This window comes from Cnephaeus nilssonii, assembly GCF_951640355.1.
Source record: "Cnephaeus nilssonii genome assembly, chromosome: 15".
Lineage (NCBI taxonomy): Eukaryota > Metazoa > Chordata > Mammalia > Chiroptera > Vespertilionidae > Cnephaeus > Cnephaeus nilssonii.
Window position 1 is genome coordinate 2252804 of NC_137086.1, and position 12897 is coordinate 2265700.

The following is a 12897-nucleotide window of genomic DNA, read 5'->3' on the forward strand; positions in this document are numbered from 1 at the left end:
CTGGGCCTGGGTCCGGGCGCCGCTCCGCCGAGGGTGCGCTCCAGAGGAGCTGGACCCAGCGTGGACCGGGCAGGGGTCCCGCGCCGAGCGGCCAGGGGGGCGAGGCCGTGGCGGGGGCGTGGCCGGAGCGCCAGTCGCTGGGCGGGGCTAACACGGGGGCGTGGTCGAGGCGGGGGCGGGTCCGCAGAAAACGAGCCCCGCCCCCGGCCGCGCGCCCCGCCCCTCGCCGCCCCTCCGGGCCCCGCCCTCGCGTCCCTTCCTTCCCGGGGCCGGCAGGCGGGCCGCGGCGTCTGCGGGCGGCGGACGGGCGGGTGCCTCCGGCTCGCTCCCTCCCTCGCTGCCGGCTTCCTTTTGTTTTTCCGGACGGCGATGAGCTCCGGGCCGGTGCGGCGGCTGCGGGCGCGAGGAGGCCCGCGCTCCTAGCCACCCTTCCCGGCCTCAGCGCGCTCGTCCCGGGCGGCGGCCGGCGCCCACCCCCGCGCGGCGGCGCCCAACTTGGGCTCGGGAAGCCGGGGACGCGTCCTGCCCTGGAGCAGGTAGGGAAGCGGCCGGCGGCGGGGCTCGGGGGTGCGGGCGTGTGCGCACTCACACCCACTGGCTCTCTGCGTGTGAGTGTGTAAGCGTGTGCGTGTGTGTGTGTGTGTGCGTGTGTGTGTGCGTGTGTGTGTGTGTGTGTGTGTGTGTGTGTGTGTGTTGGCGGTTCCTGTGTTTCTCTGGCGCTGGAGTTGTGGTGACCGAGGACGGCGGTGTGCCCCGGAATGGCGTTCCCTCGCGGGGACCCGTGTGTGCACATTTGGGGGGCGTTGGTGGGATTGTGTGTCGGACAGTTGCTGGTGGGGACAGGTGCGGGGGGGTGTCGAGTGTGAGCGGCTGTGCGTGGGGCCGGGGTGGCGGGTGGGCGTGGGCGGTCCGGCCCCGCGCTCCGAGCCCGGTGCCCCCCCCCCCCCGCCTGCCCGCGCAATGCGGAGCCCCGGAGCCGCCGGGGGACAGCCGGGGTCCGGGGGCGGGCACGGGCCTGGGGGGCAGCCTCCTAACCCCGCAGGTCCGCGGCCCACGTGGGTCGCCTGTGCGTCCTGACCGGGGGAGGGGGCGCGGCGGCCGTCCGCTTCCTCCTTCCCGGGCGGAGGGCGGAGGGCGGAGGGGCGGCAGGCGGGCCGAGCTGCTCCCGATCCGGAGCCCGGAGCCCGGCATTGCCGCGACCCCTCCGGCCCGGCGGGCACCCGCCTCCCCGGGCTGAGCCGCTTCTGTGGAACTGGGACAGCTCGTCCCTGGGGTCTTGGTGCCGGTCCGGGGAGAACGCACTCCAGATCGCTCCCGGCCCGGGCCTGGCGCGTAGTAGGTGCCACGTGAACTGGATCGGAGTTCCTTTTTTAAATCTTTTTTCCCTTTATCACGGGTGGGGCGCTTACCCCCCCCCCCCGCCTCTCTCCCGGCCCTAACTTAACCGCGAAGCGCGGAGATTCGAGAAAGTTTGGAGGCGCCCCCCGCCCCCCCTCCTTCTCCTCCTCGCACCTCCGGGCGCCTGGAGCCGGCTGGAGCCAGCAGCGGGGCTGGGGGGGGGGGGGGGGGGCGGGGGGACGCTGGCCCTCTTCCAGCCACGAAGGCCCGGCCGAGCGGGGGCGCTTCCCGGCCGAGGCAGCGGCTGCGAGGAGCCCTTTGGTTCAACAAGTGCCTGGTCCTGGGGGCTGGCGGCTCCGGAACCTGACAGCCAGGCATGAACGGGGCGCTGCCCGCAGGGGCAGGTCCAGATCGATGGCCCCGGCATCCGGGCATCCGGGCTGGGCCTGTTCCCCCTAGAGGAGGGTGTTTGCCAGGGTGGACACCCTCCTGCCCCACCCCTCCCACCTTACTCCCTCCCACCCTACTCCCTCCCACCCGCCTCGAGCAGGAGGCTGAGGGTACCTGTGGGATCCTGCATCCTGGCCCCACACCTGAATTTAAGGAGGATTTAGCCTTGCCACCTGCTACCTGCACCACGGAACTGCAGTGAGCGTGCACACTGCGCTGCCCTCGACGCACCCTCAGCGTCCTGCCCACAGCACCACAGCGCCTGCTCCGACCCAGCAGGGCCATCTGGCAGCTGCCTTCTGCCAGGGCCAGCGATCGCTTCCCTCCCTCTCCTGCCGTTCCTTCCTCTCAGGACCCTGCCCAGGCTGAACACCAAAATAGCCTCTCACCAGGGGAGCAGCCAGCCTCACGGTGCGCGAGGCTCTCCAAATGGAGCTGGCGTGGAAGGGGCAGGGGTGTGGGAACGGTGGCCACGGCCTCCCGCGGGTGCTGGGGGGTGGGGGGCTGCAGGCTTTCACGACCCGGCACAGAAAACTCCGGTCGGTTCCTCTGGTTTGTCTTCCACGGGGGACCGAAGCTCTGAGATCTCAGGGCGATGGCATGTGGGGGGCACAGAGTCGGCGGACTCCTCCCCCTGCTTGAGGCCAGGGGCCCACGCAGGCTGCCGCCTGTTTGGTGACGTGGTTTTATATCCCAGCAGAGAAGGGGCGTTCCATCTGAACCCTCCTCTCTTCCCCATAGCCAGATTCAGTAATAATACAGTAAAAAACCTGCCCGGCTCTCTGGGAAGACGGACCAGAAGCTGGGTTATCCCCGCTAAAACCAGCCCCGTGTCTCAAGCAGACCAGCACTTTGGCCCGAGCTCTATTCCTGTTTCGCTTTTGAAAGTGCCCGTAATCACTGAGCTCCTGAGGTTTTATTGAATAACGTGCCCGAGAGAAGGCCCGGGGGCTCTGCCTCTCGCTGCCCTGGAGCCGGCGCTAGCCTGGCCTACGCCCCTTGTGTTCCGCTGGGACGCTGCCTGTAGGGTGGGAAACAGACGCCCGTGTGCCCGAGTCATGTGGGGGACGTGGCATTGGGAACCAGGGGCCTGGAATCCCCTTTGACTTGAGAAACAAGAATTAGTCAAAACCCCAGAACAGCGGTCTGCCCAAACTAGCCAACCCACCCATTCCTTCCAGCAACCCCTCCTGGAGAGACGGAGAGAAGTAAAAGCTGGGACCGATCCTAACCCTTCGGAGTTCACCCAACGCCCCTCCTGGCCCTCGGGCTGTGCAGAGGGAGAACTCCAAGAGGGACTGGGCAGGGGGTGGACTCCCCCCCTCTTCTCTCTCCCCCGCCCCCTCCGGTGCCGGCTGCACTTCTGCCTGGAGCTGCTGCGATGGAGCCCCTCCCGGTGAAGCGGTGTCTCCCAGGGCCGCACCCACGGCCTCCAGGGCCCCGCATGCACCGTCCCGAGGGGTGCCCTTCACCTAAAGGACCGTGTGGAGTGTCTGTGTCCTCCTTCCCCTGTGGTCCTTCCCCCAAACGTCCCCTAAGACCTCGTGCTGCCGCTCATTGGCGGTAATGCGCCGAGGTCCCAGCACCAACTGACGAACTGGTGCTAATCCAGGGCGCTCAGCCTCATTCCCAGAGCGCACTTGGCACCAGAGCCAGCCGCCTGGCCGCGGAAATGTTATCTAGCCTGGGATCAGGTTGGCGTTAGGACTTAGCATTCCAGACAGCCCTCGGTCATGCTTGTTCGCCGTGGGATAATGCCACCACTTTGTGGGTCGCCAGCCCAGACCCGATGGGGGAAGACGTGCCTTTTGCTGGTTTGTGGCACCTGATGCCACGGTGCGTGGGGAAGGAGGGCGCTGTCCTGGCGCCCCGCTTGCGGACGCACCATCCGCCACCCTCTCGTTGGGTTTCCTTCGCGTGTCACGCCCGCGCGCCAGGCGGCACAGCTGGGCCTCTCATGTGGCCCTCGGGGTTGGGTTTCTGATCAGGGGATGACAGAGGGTAATTGTATACGGAGATCGCGGGGCGGCCTTCGCCGTCGCTCGGTGCCACCTGCCCGCCCGCGGGGAAATGGTTTCTGTTAAATCCCAACCAGTGGGAATCCAGTGGCAGGAGGCTGAGGCTAAGGTCAGGTCGTCAGTGCCGTTTGGCAGGCGCTGCGGTATGCTTCTTGGGCCCCGATGAGCAAGGTGCCGGTCTAAGGAATTCTGCTCCGGTCGCCCGAAGACTCAGTGAGTCCTCCCCGGAGGCCCGCCTGCCGTGTCCTTTCAGGCCTAAGTGCCTTTGTGAGGCCCAGCCTCCTTCCCCTGCGTTCCTGAGGCCTGCCGCCCGCAGCCGCCTCCCCAGAGCGCGGGGCTCCCGCCCCCCGCAGGCCCCGGAGGTTCCACTGGGGGCTCTTTTCACGCCCCCCCCCCCCACTTGCTCGCCCAGGGCTGCGCCTTCCCTGTGTTTGTTTCTTTTGCACCCAGAGGTGCAGCCAGGGTGGCGGGAGCCCGAGGGGGGTCCCTGCCAGCACAGCCCCCCTGCCTCCTGGCCGGGACGTGAGGGGGAGAGATGAGTCTCCGGCCCCTGGCTGAGAAACACTCAGGACTGTTAAGTGCCTACTCCCTGGATAGAGCTGCCATGTTCCCGCAGACAGGAAGAAGGTTTTGGGGGCTCCCGGCTCCCCTCCGGAAGTCTCCCCTGATTGCCTCTGCACCCTGCTGCCCGCCAGACCCTTCCCTTGCTCCGTGCGCCCCTTAGCAAGGGGGGTGCCCCTGAGCTGGGGGCTGTGCTGAGTCAGGTGAGCAAGCCTGAGCTGACCCAACGCTCAGACCCAACGCAGTCACCCGTCCTCCGGACGCACAGACGCTCGGACAGAGCCACACCGCCCCCATCACCCAGACCATCCTCTGCCTGTTAGGTGCCCATCACCCAGACCATCTCCTGCCTGTTAGGTGCCCATCACCCAGACCATCTCCTGTCTGTTAGGTGCCCATCACCCAGACCACCCTCTGCCTGTTAGGTGCCCATCACCCAGACCACCCTCTGCCTGTTAGGTGCCCATCACCCAGACCATCTCCTGTCTGTTAGGTGCCCATCACCCAGACCATCTCCTGTCTGTTAGGTGCCCATCACCCAGACCATCTCCTGCCTGTTAGGCGGCTGGCTCTCAGCAGGTCCAGCTAGAGATCTCAGTGATTGTGCTCTTCCCCCTCAGCTAACGGGTCAGCCCTCGGTGGCGCCGCCCCCTCCCCATCCTTTTCCCCTCTCCTTTCCACGCCTTCCCTCCTGGGAGCAGAGCCTGCTCACCCTTCGCTGCAGCCTGCGGTTGGGTCAGTGTTTGTCATCTCGCTCTCTGCCCGCCACCCCCAGTTCGCTCTGCTCCTCTGAGCACCGGCTCTGTGCTGCTCCTCCCCGGGCCTGGAAGGCTGGGCACAGGCCTCCTCCCTCCTGAGCTGGGTGGGTCTTGGACTGGGGGTGGGAGAGCATCCGACAGCCCGTGAGCATGGCAGGTGCTGGGGTGTGGGAGTGGGAGCGCCCCCCCCCCCCGCCCCGGGGGGACTCCAGGGGGAGCATGGGCAGAGCTGACACCAGGGTGAGAGGTGTGTGGAGGGAGCGGGGACAGGGGCTCGGGCGCCATGCCTTCCCCCCCTCCCCGAGTCATCTGTTACCCTCCCCCTCATCCTAACGAGCGTGTGTGTTTAACAGCAGCTTTATTGAGATGCAGTCTACCTTCCACGGCGCGTGCCCACGTTCAGCGCGTCCTCCGCTACTCCAGCATTTCTTTTCACACTCGGGGTTTGGGGCATATTGGGACCCAGGCGGCGGCGCCAGGCGTGCGGTCTGAGTGGGTGTGCCCGGCTCCTGGAAGGGTGCCAGTGGGGGGTGGGGGGGGTGTGAGGGTCACAATTTGGAGTTTGGGGGGCTGCTGTTTGGGTTGTCCCAGCTCATGTCCTCTGAGCAGCCTCTCGGGGTCCCTGAAGAAGCCACGGTGACCATGAACGTGGGGGGCGGGGCAGGCACAGAGAGGTCAGACTTAAGGAGGCCGGACCCCTCCCCTCCCACCTGGCGTGCGTGGAAAGTGTCTGTTGAGTGTGGGTGCCCGTGAGCGAGGGCGCCTGTGGCGGCGGGGACTCCCGGGGCGCCGGCACGATTCCGGTTCTGTGCAGCGGCCTATAGATCGCAGTGCTCTCCCCCCCCCCCCCCCCCCACTTCCTGGGGCAGCAAAGTGCTCAGGATTCTGCTTCCTTCCTGTGCATTCAGCAGACGTTTCCAGAAAGTGGAATCGACCACAGCTCCCCGCCCTTCCCTGTCACTCCCATCCCTGCTCCGTTCCTGGGGGGAAGTGAGAACCTCTCCGAGTCCATCACTGGGGGTTAAAGCGTCCTTTCAACGTCCTGCCGTGCTCTGTTTCCGCGTGTGGCTGGAGAGGCACTCCGGCAGAGCGCGCGTGGATGTCCGGAAACGCCTGCCCCACGCAGGACCGAGGGGGTGGATGGTGGCTCCCTCTCCCCTCGCCGGAGCAGGGGGGGGGGTGGCGGTGGCAGGAACCAGGCTTTCTTACAAACCCTTCAGCCAGGCGGTGCCAGTCTCATGCCCGACGCAGCCTGGACAGCCTGGCTCAGCCACCAGGGGCGGGAGACACGCGGCGGCCGCTTGGACTTCTTTCTTCTTCCCAGGAAGTAAAGAAGCCTCGGCCCTGGCCGGTGTGGCTGAGTGGATAGAGCGTCGGCCTGCGGACTGAAGGGTCCTGGGTTCGATTCCGGTCAAGGGCACGTACCTCGGTTGCAGGCTCCTGGCCCTGGTTGGGGGCATGTGGGAGGCAACCAATTGATGTGTCTCTCTCACATCGGTGTTTCTCTCCGTCTCTTCCTCTCCCTTCCACTCTCTCTAAAAGTCAGTGGAGAAAACACCCTCCCGTGAGGATGAAAAAGAAGAAGAAGAAGAAGGCCTCAGGCGGAGGCGAAGGCCGGGCCGTGGGCATGTGACCAGGCTCATTCTCCTTCGTCCTCTGGAGACGGGATGAAGGGTTGCTGTGCTCTTGGCAGAGGGTCTTGGTGATGTGCTCTCGCCTGACCTACGAGTAGGAAGGCGGGCGGGTTGTCCCAGAGCTGGCTGTGAGGTGAACGCTTCTGCTTTGGGGGATTGTTTTCACCAGGGTTGGTGGGAGTGGCGAGGGGAGACGGAGCACAGGCCAAGAATTCCAGTTCTCTCTGCAGGGACCCCAAGCGGAGCAGCGGTCTCCCTGGCCCATAGCTCCTTCCCCTGTGTCTTGTTGTGACCAGCTGCTGGCTTCCCAGTACAACCACATCCTCACCTTCATCCTTATTCTCATCATCACCATCACCATTCCTGTCAGCACCATCACCATCACCATCACCATCACCATCTCCATCATCCCCATCACAACCATAATCATCACCACCATCATTATATCACAGTTATCACGATCATCACCATCATCACCATCATTACCATCACCATCACCAACTACTGTCACCATCACCATCACCATCACCAACTACTGTCACCATTACCATTACCATAATCTCTGTCACCGTCATCACCAGCACCATCAGCACCATCAGCACCACTACCATCATCATCATCACCATTGTCACTATTACATCACCATCACCAACTACTGTCACCATTACCATCACCTCTATTGCCATCATCACCATCAGCACCACTACCATCATCATCACCAGGTCTCAGTGTTCCTTTCCAACCTCTGGGCGTGGCATCACAGAGCCCATTTATGCTGAATTAGCTCTTGGTTGCCAGGGGTGGGATGGTGCAGGGCACTGCTGTTGGGGGGTAACGAGGGGATGACCAGTAGGGTCAGGGAACCCGGATGGGTAGATGATAGAATGTCACTCTGAAAAGGGGCCTCATGAGAATGATCTGGAAGATTCTTGGAGAATCCCAGCTGTGGTGGTTAGTGTTATGTCATTGACTGGGCTAAGGGATGCCCAGAGAGCTGGTGAACATTATTTCTGGTCCGTCTGTGAGGGCCTCTCAGGGAGAAATGAGCATTTGGAGCAGCAGACTGAGTCGGGGTCACTGTGACCAGTGCCGTGCCCCCATCGGTCTGGTGGGGGCCTGAGCAGAACCGAAAGACAGAGGGAGGAGGACGTAGCTTGTCTGCTTGGGCCTGGCCCCTGAGCAGAAGCGGCTTGCTTTGCGGACCCGGGGTGCTGGGAGTCGGCACAGTAGGGCTGCTCTGTGCTCATGCTGATTGGCGGGTGTTTTACACATTAAACTGCGGGGCAGCGGTCGGTCGGGAAGCCACGCAGGCTTGAGGGTTGGTGGCGTGACCGCTATTCATGTCTGGCTTTCACGTGACCCGGGTGTCTTTATCTCCACATCTCAGTTTCCTCATTTGTCAGATGGAGCTCGGGGCTGGATCTCCTCCCCATTCTGTCAGCCCCCCAATGCGGGACAGATGGTTAAATGTGCGCCTGAGTTGGAGGGTGCACCCCCCCTACAGCACAGAGAGCTTTGTCATGGCCACGCTGACGGCAGGAAAACGAACCTCCTAGAAAGCACAGATGCCTTAGCACCTGCCGTCTTGAGAGCAGGCATCATGGTTCAGAAGGAACGGATGATATTGGGGAACAAATCTGTGGGCTCAGATTAGACGGGAGGGGTCGGGCCAGAGGGTCCTGAAGTCATGGGGGTGAGCTCCAGGCGTTTCACCCGCCCACCCATCCACGCACCTTCTTATCTTTCCCTGGGCCGGGAACGGTGCTGGGTGCTAAGGCACCCGAGACCAAGGCGGTGGGCTCGTGGTACCAAGGAGGTGCGTGCTGTCGGTGGGGCATGCGCTGAGGGGGCCCAGGAGGCCGTGGGGGAGCTCACGTTGTAGGCCGGGGAGCCGGGCTTTCTGCGGGAGCTGCTTGCAGCGCCTTGAAGGGGACGTTGGCCAGAAACACCGGCCCGGAGGCGTGGCCCTCCTCGCTCGATGATGCAATCCTGTTCTTCCTGATGCAATCCTGTTCTTCCTGGGAGGTCTGAGCGCCGCCGACCTCAGACACCGGGGACTGAACTTCTTGTTTTGACTCGGTGTGAACTAGAGGAAAGTCGGAACGAGGGAGTCTGTAGAAGACACGTCCCCGTATTGTTTTCGGACAGACGTGTACGTCTTCATGCCCACTCTGGACCAGATCTCGCCTCTCGCTGGTCTCTAATAACTTCCTAAGGATTCCTTGACATGAGGCCACGTGTCAGAGGAGGCTAGTCGGAACCTGCTAAAGGGGTTGAAAATAAGTAATTTAAACATTTCTCCAAAACAGGGAGCTGAGAAGCAAATACAGTTTCATTTCATTTCCGTTGGGGAGGAGATGGATGGGAAGGAAGTAGACCGAACGGCCGGCAGCGGCGGAGTCTGGTGGGACCGTGAGCGGTTTCTCTGTCCTGCTTTTCCGTGTTTCTCTCAGTTCTAAGTGCTCACCGATGGGTGTGGATGCCATTGGCACTTAGGAAAATGAAGGCTTTTAAAAGGAATCCGAGCGCGCATTCCTCTGATAACCTCGTTTACTCTCTCTATTTGCTTAGCCAAGTCTCCTCACAGTCAGACTGGCTGGAACCCGCACAGTCCATACTTGTGGTGGTGGAAGGAATGGAGATTTGTCATAATGCATCATTAGCATTTCTTTGTGCCTCATTGCAGTTTGTTAATCTCATCCGAATTCAATACCGAGCCACTCCACGAACAGGGACATGAAGGAAAATGCTCCGTCCTCCAAGAGACTCACACGGCCGAGGGAGGGTTAGTGTGCGGGCTGGACCGTGTTCCTCCTCCTTCCTGTGCGCGAACCTGGGCATGTTCCCGCTTCTTGGCCTGGAGGGGCCTCCCGGGCTCACGCTGGGTCAGCCTTGGGGATGCCCATGAGGGGACGGCCTCCTCGGACCGGCTGCCCCGCTTTCCTCTGTTCTCAGCACCAGTGTCCACGCCGTGGCCCTCGTCCGGGAGTCCTCTCCGTATTGTTTGTTCACCAGGAAGGTGCCTTCCAGCTCCCTTTTAACTTATTGATTGATCTGAGGGGGGGAGGGGGAGAGAGAAGGAGGAAGGGGGAGGGAAACATCCATTTGTTGTTCTCTTTATGTACGCACTCATTGATGGACTCCTTTTATTTTTAATTTATTGATTTTTTACAGAGAGGAAGGGAGAGGGATAGAGAGTTAGAAACATCCATGAGAGAGAAGCATCCATCAGCTGCCTCCTGCACACCTCCCACTGGGGATGTGCCCGCAACCAAGGTACATGCCCTTGGCTGGAATCGAACCTGGGACCTTTCAGTCTGCAGGCCGGCGCTCTATCCACTGAGCCACACCGGTCAGGGCTGATTGACTCTTGTCTGTGTCCTGACCGTGGATCAAACCTGCAGCCTTGGTGCATCGGGATGACGCTCCAACCAACGGAGCTGCTGGCCGGCCCTTCAGCTCCCTTTTCGAAAGTGACATTTTCTGTTCCCCGTCCCTGCCCTTCCTCCCCGACCCCCTGAGGGCGAGACGCTGGTCCTCAGCTCCTGGGAGTTGGAGGAACCCCTGGGAGTGATCCTTCTCACTTCCCTCTGCTGCTGCTGCTTCTGACCTTGAGGTGATGTTGGGCTGGCGTGGAGTTGACCTTTGGGCTGACCTTGGGCTGACGCCACGGGGCGGACGGTCTTTGTTTCCTGGCTGAGAAGCAGGGCCCTCTGAGCTCTCGGGGGAGCCCTCGGCGGCACCCCTCCCGAGGCGCCTGAGGCTGTCACCCCCGTCGTTTGTCAGAGGGTTAACCTGCCTGAGTCCGGGCTAGGGAGTGGGCGGCCGACAGTCATGAGAACGAGGCCGGCCGTCAGAGAAACTGGCTCATATGGAAGATGAACTTCAGGGGAGGGAAGGAGAACGCTGCGTGGGGACCGGGCTGTCTCTCCAGGCCAATAATACCGCTATAAACTGAAAAGCCCGAGGTTGCCTTTGCTGCTGGCTCAGTGATTGCTTCTAGTTGCTTGGATGAGAATTTTTTTAAAAAACCACGTCGTTGCGGCCTGCCGTCCGTCGTTACGGTCTTCAGAGCGTCCGCTGGCGCACCGAAGGGTCTCGGGTACGACTCCCAGTTGGGGTTTGCTCCCGTCCCCCGGCGGGCGCCTGGGGGAGGCAGTGGATGTGCCTCTCTCACGTCGATGTTTCTCTCTCGCTCCCCTTCCTCCTCCTCCCTCTGAAAAGCAGCGGGAGAAAACATCCTCCCGTGAGGATTCGCAAGCATAAATAAATTAGTAAAAGAAAGAAAGTCCCACACGCATCCATCCCGTAAGCCCCTCCAGGAGCCTCATCGTCAGGAAACCGTGTTTCAGAAAGCTGACGTGGCTCCGGGGTTCACAAACCGTTATTTCCGAAGGCCGGTCCCTGGAGAAGCAGGAGGGCGGCGCCGCTGCTGGAAACAGGTGGTTGCCATGGCGCCCGGGCGCGTCCCCGCGGTGCGTCCCCACGGTGTCCTGTCGGAGGGGCAGCCGCCCCTTACGTGGTCTCTGAAGTCCTGGGCGCCACTCCCACTCCCACTTTTCTAAACGGTCATCCGTGCTCGGCGGCTTACCGAGTGGTTTCTGACGTCATTTTGCCCTCTGCTCTGTTGGCTCCATTATGAACGGCGTCCCCCGCCCCTCCCCCCCCCCCCCCCCCCCCCCCCCGCCTCGCCAGAACACGCAAACACACCGAGGGAACGCCCACCCAGAACACGACCGGAACAGACTCGCCTGACGAAGCCACATGCTCCCGCCAGCCGTGCAGGTCACAGTTACGTGGCCTGTGCCACGCCTGCTCGGGGGACACGCGGGGAACGAGATTGTTGGGGGCCCTGCCCTAGGACAGCTTGCACTGTGGTGGTGACCCAAGCAGACGGCAGAACCCCAGGAAGGGCCGTGGCTGATCTGCTCCCAGGTCACCCCCGGCCACCCTTGGCTGAGGACCCCTCGTGTCCCGTGGGGTGAAGGCCGGGCCTTGTTGGAGGGTGCTACACCGACTGTTCCGTTGGTCTGTTCTTAATTTTTTTAATGTGTTTTTATTGATTTCAGGGAGGAAGGGAGAGAGAGAGAGGGAAACATCGGTGATGAGAGAGAAGCATGGACTGGCTGCCTCCTGTATGCAACCTGGGCCTGTGCCCTGACTGGGAATCGAACCCGGGACCCTGCAGGCTGACGCTCTATTCACAGAGCCACACCGGCCAGGGCGAGATCTCTCTTCTTGGTGCGGGGCTGACTGCGCACTGTCTGCGGGCAGTGATCAGACTTCGTTCTCAAGGAAAAGGCACCTCTGTGACCCGCCCCCGTCCTGCTCCCCTCCCCAAAGCCCCACCGTCACGTCACCTTCGCCACGCAGGTCCCTGGGCCGCCTGGCACCGCCCTGTGCCTCCTCTGTGGAGCAGCCGGGAGACTCCCGTACACTCTGCGATGCCTTATCCCCGCACCATCTCCTTCGCCAGCATCCTCGGTTAACCCCAAAAGGAAACGGGTTAACATTCCTGTTGCTCAACCGTCCCCCCCACAGCGCCCATCCTCAGACCTGCCCCGCCTTCCTGCCTGCCAGGCCGGGGAGGGACCGGCTGCTGTGTCCTGGGCTGGGACTTACTGCTCGGACGGAAAACACTTGTCAGATCCAGTCCGCTTGGCTCCAGTCAGAGCCTGTGCTTAGCAAGCAGCCCCCCTAAACCTGCCCCGGGATTACAGCCTTTAGCAGGGGGTGGGGTGCGGACGTGGGTGTCCGACTCTCAGGGACTTGTTGACCTCCGCCTGCAGAGCGCTCCCCGTAGTGGGTGGTGTGGGAAAGAACGCATCGTCATTCTCAGCGCCATTACTGGAGGAGAGGGTCATGTGCTAACTAACCCTCCTGCCTCAGAGTCTCTGGCTCCTTGCACCCTCCCCCATCGCCCTCCGGCTCCCAGCCTTGCTCAGAGATTGCCTCCACCAAGAAGCCCCCCGGGCCTGCTCAGCCCCCCTGCTTTTCCTGGTTCCCTGCTGCCCAGGCTCCATGGCCCATCACCTCCCCACGGGGTCTCCTCTCTCCTCCCAGCTGGGGCCTCCCAGGGGTGGTGACTCTGTGTTGAAGAGTCGCTGTTTAAGCAGAGACTGGGGCTGGGAGGAGAAT

At 62.6% G+C, this 12897-nt stretch overlaps 1 protein-coding gene across 1 annotated transcript in view; it reads left to right on the plus strand.

The window, feature by feature from the left end:
- The first annotated feature begins 239 nt into the window (after positions 1–239).
- The window catches only part of HPCAL1 (hippocalcin like 1), a 66938-nt gene continuing 54280 nt past the window's right edge, over positions 240–12897 (plus strand). The window contains exon 1 of the mRNA XM_079791801.1: positions 240–536. The gene's annotated coding sequence lies outside the window, so the exon portion shown is untranslated. The remainder of the gene's footprint in view (positions 537–12897) is intronic.